The sequence below is a fragment of the Drosophila sechellia genome, unplaced genomic scaffold, assembly GCF_004382195.2.
Source record: "Drosophila sechellia strain sech25 unplaced genomic scaffold, ASM438219v1 U_210, whole genome shotgun sequence".
NCBI lineage: Eukaryota > Metazoa > Arthropoda > Insecta > Diptera > Drosophilidae > Drosophila > Drosophila sechellia.
The window spans coordinates 16724-27417 of record NW_022611151.1 but is presented as its reverse complement, the minus strand read 5'-3'; the positions used below and the strand labels follow the sequence as shown (position 1 = coordinate 27417).

At 39.6% G+C, this 10694-nt stretch overlaps 2 non-coding genes and 1 pseudogene across 2 annotated transcripts; all 3 read right to left on the bottom strand.

The window, feature by feature from the left end:
* Positions 1 to 731: 731 nt before the first annotated feature.
* LOC116802733 lies at positions 732 to 3491 on the bottom strand (annotated as a pseudogene).
* Positions 3492 to 3885: 394 nt separating this feature from the next.
* On the bottom strand, positions 3886 to 4064 carry LOC116802734. Its single transcript, XR_004363103.1, has one exon. It is a non-coding gene; the product is annotated as a 5.8S ribosomal RNA (ribosomal RNA).
* A 686-nt stretch (positions 4065 to 4750) lies between these two features.
* On the bottom strand, positions 4751 to 6745 carry LOC116802735. The gene has a single exon (XR_004363104.1). It is a non-coding gene; the product is annotated as a small subunit ribosomal RNA (ribosomal RNA).
* Between the last annotated feature and the right edge of the window lie 3949 nt (positions 6746 to 10694).

Genomic DNA, 10694 nt, shown 5'->3' with positions numbered 1-10694 from the left:
GCGCGTGGCGCAGTGGCAGTGGTGGCAACAATTTTAGCAGCAGTGAAAACGGCGGAGGCAGCAGTGTGGTCGGCAGCAGGGCAGCAGTAGGATCAGCACGGTGCAGCAGCGTGGGGGGGGGCAGCATCAATGCAGCGTTCTCCGTAGCCGCCCGGCGTCCTCCAGCGACGAAAACGGCTCCTCCAGTACCCAACGGGTTCTGGCACTCCATTCGATGCCAGGGCAACCAATTTCGCCTGCGTTGGCGCGAGCTCTTAGATGCCAGATGGCTTCTGCGCCTGCCTCGTCTGGACTTCATCGAGGCACTACTTCCGCTCAAGGCACTCGCGTGCTGTCGCTCTCCATGGATAAATACGATGGTGGCTCCACCTACCGTCGACGCCAGCAACCGTATGCTCGTTTACTCGCTGACAAAAGGTAGTTGCTCTGGAACTCGAGCTCCACCTATCGGTAGAGTCGTGGTAGCACTAAAACTCTCCCTAGACACAAACCTTAGCAGTGACTCCCACCAATAAGCTTTGTGACAGCTGATCAAAAAGCTTACTCGAAAAACTTACTCGTAAGTTCGCCTTCAGCACGTGCTAAGTGGAAAATTCCCAACAATTAATTTTAATTACTTCCAAACCGCTTGTTTATAACACACGAAAATTAGCACACGACTTTCGCGGAGCACTAATTCCCGATTTTATTACTTTCCAAACACGGAAAACCAAGTTCTTCGCAATCTGTACACGAGCGCAACGAAAACACGTCCGTCGTTAATCCATTCATGCGCGCACGTAGATAGCGGTGAATAGGACAGTAGGAATCTCGTTAATCCATTCATGCGCGTCACTAATTAGATGACGAGGCATTTGGCTACCTTAAGAGAGTCATAGTTACTCCGCCGTTGACCCGCGCTTACTTGAATTTCTTCACTTTGACATCAGAGCACTGGGCAGAAATCACATTGTGTCAACACCCGCTAGGGCATCACAATGCTTTGTTTTAATTAGACAGTCGGATTCCCCAAGTCCGTGCCAGTTCTGAATTGATTGTTAATTGATAATCGTTATAATTATAAGAACTAATTGGTTTAACCCAAATAGTATTCTTAAAAATTTAGCAAGAAAGTTCCACAATTGGCTACGTAACTAAACTATCCGGGAACAAGTAACTAACATAAATGCTAGAAACTCTATTTACCCAGAACGAGCACATAAACCATGTTATTGTTTCCCAATCAAGCCCGACTATCTCAATCTCAGAGCCAATCCTTATCCCGAAGTTACGGATCTAATTTGCCGACTTCCCTTACCTACATTATCTATCGACTAGAGACTCTTCACCTTGGAGACCAGCTGCGGATATTGGTACGGCCTGTTGAGAAGTTTGCGTGTCCCCACCATAAATTTTCAAGGTCCGAGGAGAAAATATCGACACAACAGTATATGTCATGCTCTTCTAGCCCATCTACCATATCTCTCTGCGAAAGACTTCCATGGTAGTACGGCTATAAAACAGAAAAGAAAACTCTTCCGATATCTCTCGACGGCTTCTTTATGGTCGTTCCTGTTGCCAGGATGAGCACGAGGCCCATATTTAATAACAAACGGATACTCAACAGGTACGGAATTGGAACCGTATTCCCTTTCGTTCAAAATTATTCAAGTGTATTATATTCGCTTTGTTTATATAGTTAGGCATTTTTGTTTTACTTGAAAATTTCGGCTTTCGCCTTGAACTTAGGACCGACTAACTCGTGATCAACCACTGTTCACACGAAACCCTTCTCCACTTCATCCTCCAAGGTCTCATTCGATTATTTGCTACTACCACCAAGATCTGTACCAATGGCAGCTCCATGCAGGCTTACGCCAAACACTTCTACGCATACCATTGTACCTTCCTACTCACTAAAGTTTCAAAATTTATATCACAAGTAATATAAATCATCTACTTTAGCGGTAATGTATAGGTATACAACTTAAGCGCCATCCATTTTAAGGCTAGTTGCTTCGGCAGGTGAGTTGTTACACACTCCTTAGCGGATTTCGACTTCCATGATCACCGTCCTGCTGTTTTAAGCAACCAACGCCTTTCATGGTATCTGCATGAGTTGTTAATTTGGGCACCGTAACATTACGTTTGGTTCATCCCACAGCGCCAGTTCTGCTTACCAAAAGTGGCCCACTGGGCACATTATATCATAACCTTGAACTTCATATCAAGAAAGTTAAGGTTCTTACCCATTTAAAGTTTGAGAATAGGTTAAGATCGTTTCGACCCTAAGGCCTCTAATCATTCGCTTTACCAGATAAGATTATTTTATATAATATTAAAATGCACCAGCTATCCTGAGGGAAACTTCGGAAGGAACCAGCTACTAGATGGTTCGATTGGTCTTTCGCCCCTATACTCAATTCTGACAATCGATTTGCACGTCAGAACTGTTTCGGTCTTCCATCAGGGTTTCCCCTGACTTCAACCTGATCAAGTATAGTTCACCATCTTTCGGGTCACAGCATATATGCTCAAGGTACGTTCCAGTTAGAGGCATAAATAATATAAATATACATTATACATAACTATATAGAACGCCCCGGGATTGTGTTAATTAGCTATAAATAGCTAAAAAACTAATCCCATTATTAGTCAAGTTAATTACGCTATTAGGTTTACATCCCAATAACTTGCACATATGTTAGACTCCTTGGTCCGTGTTTCAAGACGGGTCCCGAAGGTATCCTGAATCTTTCGCATTGTTAATCATACAAGAGCATATAATAAACACAAAAATCAATGATAATTATGCCATTATATAATTCCGAAAAATTAACGCTCTGTAATAATATAAATCTATCAGCACTTTATCAAATTAATAACATTTATTCTGTGTTAAAATGCAAGCAATTTAATTGGAATAAACTATAAGTTATATTTATGATAAATTTGGATATGCTAATAGATTACAATGTCCTTATATGGAAAAAATGCACATTATTCTTAATAATATTATTTAAATATTACAATTTTAATGATGAATTTTCCATAACGGATATTCAGGTTCATCGGGCTTAACCTCTAAGCAGTTTCACGTACTGTTTAACTCTCTATTCAGAGTTCTTTTCAACTTTCCCTCACGGTACTTGTTTACTATCGGTCTCATGGTTATATTTAGTTTTAGATGGAGTTTACCACCCACTTAGTGCTGCACTATCAAGCAACACGACTCTTTGGAAACATCATCTAGCAATCATTAACGTTATACGGGCCTGGCACCCTCTATGGGTAAATGGCCTCATTTAAGAAGGACTTAAATCATTAATTTCTCATACTAGAATATTGACGCTCCATACACTGCATCTCACATTTGCCATATAGACAAAGTGACTTAGTGCTGAACTGTTTTCTTTTCGCTCGCCGCTACTAAGAAAATCCTTGTTAGTTTCTTTTCCTCCCCTAATTAATATGCTTAAATTCAGGGGGTAGTCCCATATGAGTTGAGGTTGTATATATAACTATATTTTGCCATAAATTCTTTATATATAAATGATAAAACAATCAATTAAATTCGTTATAAATAGTTCCAATAGTTCTTGTAAGCAAAGTCATTTTTATCCATTTAACGAACCAACGAAGAATAATAACAAAACCAAGATTTTTCTTTTTCCGAATCATTAATAAGAGACAATTCTAGATGAAAAATATTTCAATTTTTTATGCTAGACATTTCTCAGTATTATTTGATTGAAAAAGAAAATATTTCTCTTCGTTTTTCACATTCAAATGTGAGATAATGTTTTTCATTTCTTTTTTAATATTATGAATAAAATCATTATTTAATCCAATAATATACCATATGCTTATAAAAAATTTATAAACAACTTAATTAGCATAGTCTTACAACCCTCAACCATATGTAGTCCAAGCAGCACTATAAAATTAATTAAAGTACATAACAGCATGGACTGCGATATGCGTTCAAAATGTCGATGTTCATGTGTCCTGCAGTTCACACGATGACGCACAGTTTGCTGCGTTCTTCATCGACCCATGAGCCGAGTGATCCACCGCTTAGAGTTTTATAATTCAATTTTATATAATGTCAATATTGTTTTATTGAAAGAAATTAAAAATACACCATTTTACTGGCATATATCAATTCCTTCAATAAATTTATTTTTATACCTAAAATAAATGTTGCGAAATGTCTTAGTTTCATATAAGCATTATGTATCATAATAATCTGGTTATGGTTTGCTATTTTGGGTGACACATACTGCAAAATTTATATAAAACATTAACCTGATGGATGACAGGTACAAACATTGTATATTTTAGGTTGTTGCATTAGCCAACGTATGCTCATAACATAGATGAACAATACATATTCGCAACGCGTGTATATTATGGTCCATATACACACACACTTATTTTGATTACCACACATTCAAAATTATTTTTATTTTAATTCGACTTCTACTTTCGAATTTAGTTTAGTTTCTTCGATTTCCATTTTCGAGAATTTGTTTTTATAGGAAACGCCGTTGTTGTAGTAAGTACTGCCACAAATACGCACAGCAACATTAATAATGTTAAAGTCTTTTTATGAGGTTGCCAAGCCCCACATATAAAATAAAAGCCATCTTCATTTTATTTTGACTTTAACTTTTGATTCCGTGGAATCATTTTGTAATATTTTTATTTTGGTAAATTGTATTTATTTGTATTATAACAAATATTTATTAACGATAAGGATATTATACAATAATGATCCTTCCGCAGGTTCACCTACGGAAACCTTGTTACGACTTTTACTTCCTCTAAATAATCAAGTTCGGTCAACTTTTGCGAAACAACCGTAACACGCAAGGCGTCACAGTGATCACGTCCGGAGACCTCACTAAATAATTCAATCGGTAGTAGCGACGGGCGGTGTGTACAAAGGGCAGGGACGTAATCAATGCGAGTTAATGACTCACACTTACTGGGAATTCCAAGTTCATGTGAACAGTTTCAGTTCACAATCCCAAGCATGAAAGTGGTTCAGCGGTTTACCCGGACCTCTCGGTCTAGGAAATACACGTTGATACTTTCATTGTAGCGCGCGTGCAGCCCAGGACATCTAAGGGCATCACAGACCTGTTATTGCTCAATCTCATTATTGCTAGACGCAATTTGTCCATTTAAGAAGCTAGTGTCCTTATAATGGGACAAACCAACAGGTACGGCTCCACTTACATAAACACATTCAAACACAATAAACATTTTACTGCCACCATGAATGAAGGCTACATAAGCTTCAGCACCATAATCCTGAAGATATCTATTTAATATATTTGAGTCTCGTTCGTTATCGGAATTAACCAGACAAATCACTCCACGAACTAAGAACGGCCATGCACCACCACCCATAGATTCGAGAAAGAGCTATCAATCTGTCTTACACACTTATGTTCGGACCTGGTAAGTTTTCCCGTGTTGAGTCAAATTAAGCCGCAGGCTCCACTCCTGGTGGTGCCCTTCCGTCAATTCCTTTAAGTTTCAGCTTTGCAACCATACTTCCCCCGGAGCCCAAAAGCTTTGGTTTCCCGGGAAGCGACTGAGAGAGCCATAAAAGTAGCTACACCCAATTGCTAGCTGGCATCGTTTATGGTTAGAACTAGGGCGGTATCTGATCGCCTTCGAACCTCTAACTTTCGTTCTTGATTAATGAAAACATCTTTGGCAAATGCTTTCGCTTAAGTTAGTCTTACGACGGTCCAAGAATTTCACCTCTCGCGTCGTAATACTAATGCCCCCAAACTGCTTCTATTAATCATTACCTCTTGATCTGAAAACCAATGAAAGCAGAACAGAGGTCTTATTTCATTATCCCATGCACAGAATATTCAGGCATTTGAAGCCTGCTTTAAGCACTCTAATTTGTTCAAAGTAATAGTACCGGCCCACAATAACACTCGTTTAAGAGCACTAGTGCAGGTTTTTAAATAGGAGGAACATATGAAAAAATACAAGTATTTAATCACATATAAGAACTCCACCGGTAATACGCTTACATACATAAAGGTATAGTACTAACCACAATTGTAAGTTGTACTACCCGTATGAAGCACAAGTTCAACTACGAACGTTTTAACCGCAACAACTTTAATATACGCTATTGGAGCTGGAATTACCGCGGCTGCTGGCACCAGACTTGCCCTCCAATTGGTCCTTGTTAAAGGATTTAAAGTGTACTCATTCCAATTACAGGGCCTCGGATATGAGTCCTGTATTGTTATTTTTCGTCACTACCTCCCCGAGCTGGGAGTGGGTAATTTACGCGCCTGCTGCCTTCCTTAGATGTGGTAGCCGTTTCTCAGGCTCCCTCTCCGGAATCGAACCCTGATTCCCCGTTACCCGTTGCAACCATGGTAGTCCTAGATACTACCATCAAAAGTTGATAGGGCAGACATTTGAAAGATCTGTCGTCGGTACAAGACCATACGATCTGCATGTTATCTAGAGTTCAACCAATATAACGATCTTGCGATCGCTTGGTTTTAGCCTAATAAAAGCACATGTCCCATAAGGTTCATGTTTTAATTGCATGTATTAGCTCTAGAATTACCACAGTTATCCAAGTAACTGTTAACGATCTAAGGAACCATAACTGATATAATGAGCCTTTTGCGGTTTCACTTTTAATTCGTGTGTACTTAGACATGCATGGCTTAATCTTTGAGACAAGCATATAACTACTGGCAGGATCAACCAGAATAATGTTTTTCCTTCATATTCCATTCATATTTTTTGAATCGAAATAAGCAATATAATAGATATATAGATTTTTCACTTTATATAATTCCATGATTTTTATTATATTGAATAAAATTCAATATTTCGCCTTTGGGTAAAATTTTAAATATATAAATATAAGTAAAAAATCTATTCGATTACGGCCATTTTTATATAGCATTCGTAATCCATATTTTCATTTTTAATTTATACTTGTTTTACCAATATAACAAGAATTTCATATAATTATTGTAATATATATGTTTCTATAATTTTATCTTTTTATATATACATATTTCATTATAAAATATCATTTTATTTCCAACATACATAATTATTGTATCCACACATGTACAATTTTTGTTTAACCAATATAAATATTAAGTTAAATCATTTGCATTTTGAAGATAAATTTAAAATTTATCTCTTTTCATATATCTCTCTGGTAATATATAACATAAAACCAAGCGCATATGATAATATTTCCACATTTAATATATAATTTTATATTTCTTTCATAAGAATCCATATTTGTATTATACCGTAACGATATAATAATCCAACTATACGGCAGGTAATAAATTAATATTTGCCTGCCTCCAAAAATTAACGATAATATATGGAAACGATTTGTTATTCTATATATAATAGAAACTTGACTTTTGTTTCAACGATATTATCTAAAAAGCGTATATTCCTATTATCCGCGGAGCCAAGTCCCGTGTTCTATAGAACTGAGAAACAAATTTGTACGGATAATAATATACTTTATTTTATGTAACCAATATAAACATAATCCGAAATAAATATTTCGAATAATGCGGGAGGTCGGCAACCACTGCCTACCTATAGTAGTTTTTGAACCCGCTGTCCTCAAAGCGGGTATTTTCAATTCCGTTTGCCATCCAACATACGGTCTATTCTCTTATATATTAAGAGATTATAGGAACATTTCATTTTTTTTCCATTATTCATATATAATATGATTATTTTTTTTTTTATACATATAATAAATATTAATTTTTATATGTTTATTATTTAATTTACTCATATAATTGCCAAATTCATATGAATACATAAGTTTTGAACAATATGAGAGGTCGGCAACCACTGCCTACCTATAGTAGTTTTTGAACCCTCTGTCGTAATTCCGGTCGTTTACACTACTATACCCTCTCACTATAATGGCTTTTCTCTATAATACTAAGAGAATATGGGAATATCTCAGCATTTTTTCCCATATACATATAATAATTAACCATTTTCATATGTATATTATTTAATTTAATCATATAATTGCCAAAATCATATGAATACATAAGTTTTGAACAATATGAGAGGTCGGCAACCACTGCCTACCTATAGTAGTTTTTGAACCCTCTGTCGTAATTCCGGTCGTTTACACTACTATACCCTCTCACTATAATGGATTTTCTCTATAATACTAAGAGAATGTGGGAATATTTCAGCATTTTTTCCCTTATACATATAATAATTAATCATTTTCATATGTATATTATTTAATTTACTCATACAATTGCCAAAATCATATGAATACATAAGTTTTGAACAATATGAGAGGTCGGCAACCACTGCCTACCTATAGTAGTTTTTGAACCCTCTGTCGTAATTCCGGTCGTTTACACTACTATACCCTCTCACTTAAATGGCTTTTCTCTATAATACTAAGAGAATATGGGAATATCTCAGCATTTTTTCCCATATACATATAATAATTAACCATTTTCATATGTATATTATTTAATTTAATCATATAATTGCCAAAATCATATGAATACATAAGTTTTGAACAATATGAGAGGTCGGCAACCACTGCCTACCTATAGTAGTTTTTGAACCCTCTGTCGTAATTCCGGTCGTTTACACTACTATACCCTCTCACTATAATGGATTTTCTCTATAATACTAAGAGAATGTGGGAATATTTCAGCATTTTTTCCCTTATACATATAATAATTAATCATTTTCATATGTCAGTCGCGATCGAACACTCGACGAGTGCAGACGTGCCTGCGGATCGACAGCAAATTGTTAGCAAATTGTTAGCAAATTGTTCACAGTTGTAAGTCCCGTTACTTGTGCCCAGCCACTTCGCGTCGCGTGATCTTGTCGCGCGTTTTGATTGGCCCAGCCAACGTACCTAACGGTAGTTCGCACTAACACCATCGCACACCCGAGTGTGCGTGTTATCAGCGCAAAAAACCCAGTGCTCGAAGCAGCGGTATAATTGCAAAGCAGCAGCCACGTGCTGCCTGGCTCACCGGCTTACGGTGCCCAGCTTCCCCCCCCCCCCCCCCTCCTCACTCCTTATCAACTTTGGAGAAGATGGACTGGCAGGCCCCCCCGCGCACCCACAAGCTTGGAACAACACCACGCAAAAAGGCTCTGAGAACACGCAAGAGCAGCTCCAGCAGCGAGGGAAGCACCTCGCATACAGAGCCGGGCGAGATAAAGCGAAAACCGGCAAAGAAAGCACAGGGAGAGGAGCTGGAAGATAAGCCAAGCACTAGCGCAGCTCTGCGCAAGAAGCTCGCCAACAACGCCTTCGCTTTACTCTCGACCGAAGAAGACGAGTACGACCAAGAGAGCTCTGATGACGAACCCGGACCTAAAGACGATTCCAAGCCCAAGACCCCCGAGAAACCAAAGCCCACCCCGAAGACCATCAAGCCACCTCCGATTTTTATCCCCGATGTGACCAACATCTCGGCACTCGTCAAGATGATCACGACTCTTGTAGGCCCGAAGAACAATTTTACCTACAAGACCGTGAATGGCAACAACGTACGTGTCATGATGCCGGACAAAGAGTCCTATACAGCTCTGCGTCTCCAACTTGTGGCCCAAAACAAGAGGCATCGGACTTTCCAGCCGAAAGATGAACGTGCATACAAGGTTGTCATCAAAGGACTCCACCACTCCACCGATCGTGAGGAAATCATTGAAGACCTTCGCAGACAAGGGCACGCTGTTAGAGATCTGCACAATCCCATTGGCAGAAGAACTAAAGAACCGCTGGGAATATTCTTCGCCAACCTGGAGCCTTCCAGCAACAACAAAGACGTCTACCAAGTCAAGCGGATCTGCAGGTCGGTAGTAACCATTGAACCGCCGCAGAAGTTCAACGACGTGCCTCAATGCTTCAGGTGCCAAGGATTCGGTCATACACAGCGTTACTGCTTCCTGGAATACCGATGTGTAAAGTGTGGAGGCCCTCACGAATCGAGGGCATGTGAGAAGAGGGAGGACGACAAAGCGTGCTGCTTCCACTGCCAGGCGGACCATCCTGCGTCTTTCAAGGGATGCCCTGCATACAAAAGGGCCAAAGCACTCGCTGCTCCGAAAACAAGGCCCGTCGCTAATGCTAACAAGGCGCCGCCCGTGGCATCACCAAACGTCACCTCTGGCAGGAGCTACCGAGACGCCCTCAACGGAGTGCACGCAGCACCGCAGAATCCCACAACCCCAGTCCAAACCCAAACAGAAACCCCACACTCCGGTCAGATAGAAGCGATGTTCGCTCGCATGGAAGGAATGATGGAAAGGATGATGGAGCGCATGTTCACCCAGATGACACAGCTGGTGGCCACCATTCTCAACAGCAAGTCATGCAACTAAAGCTCCACCTAGTCGTCTGGAATGCGAACGGCCTGCAGAACAGCAAGGCCATAGTCGAGCACCATCTGAAGACCCACCAGATCGATATCCTACTCGTAGCCGAAACCCACTTCTCCCCCAGATCCCACTTTAATATCAGCGGATATGACCTCATCCATGCAGACCATCCTTCTGGCAGAGCACGCGGTGGAGCAGCCATCCTCATCAGGAGCGGTATTCAATACCTAGAGCTGCCCGCGTTTCAGCAAGACTGGGCACAATGTCCTGTCATCAGGATTGTCAGCCCGCAAGGA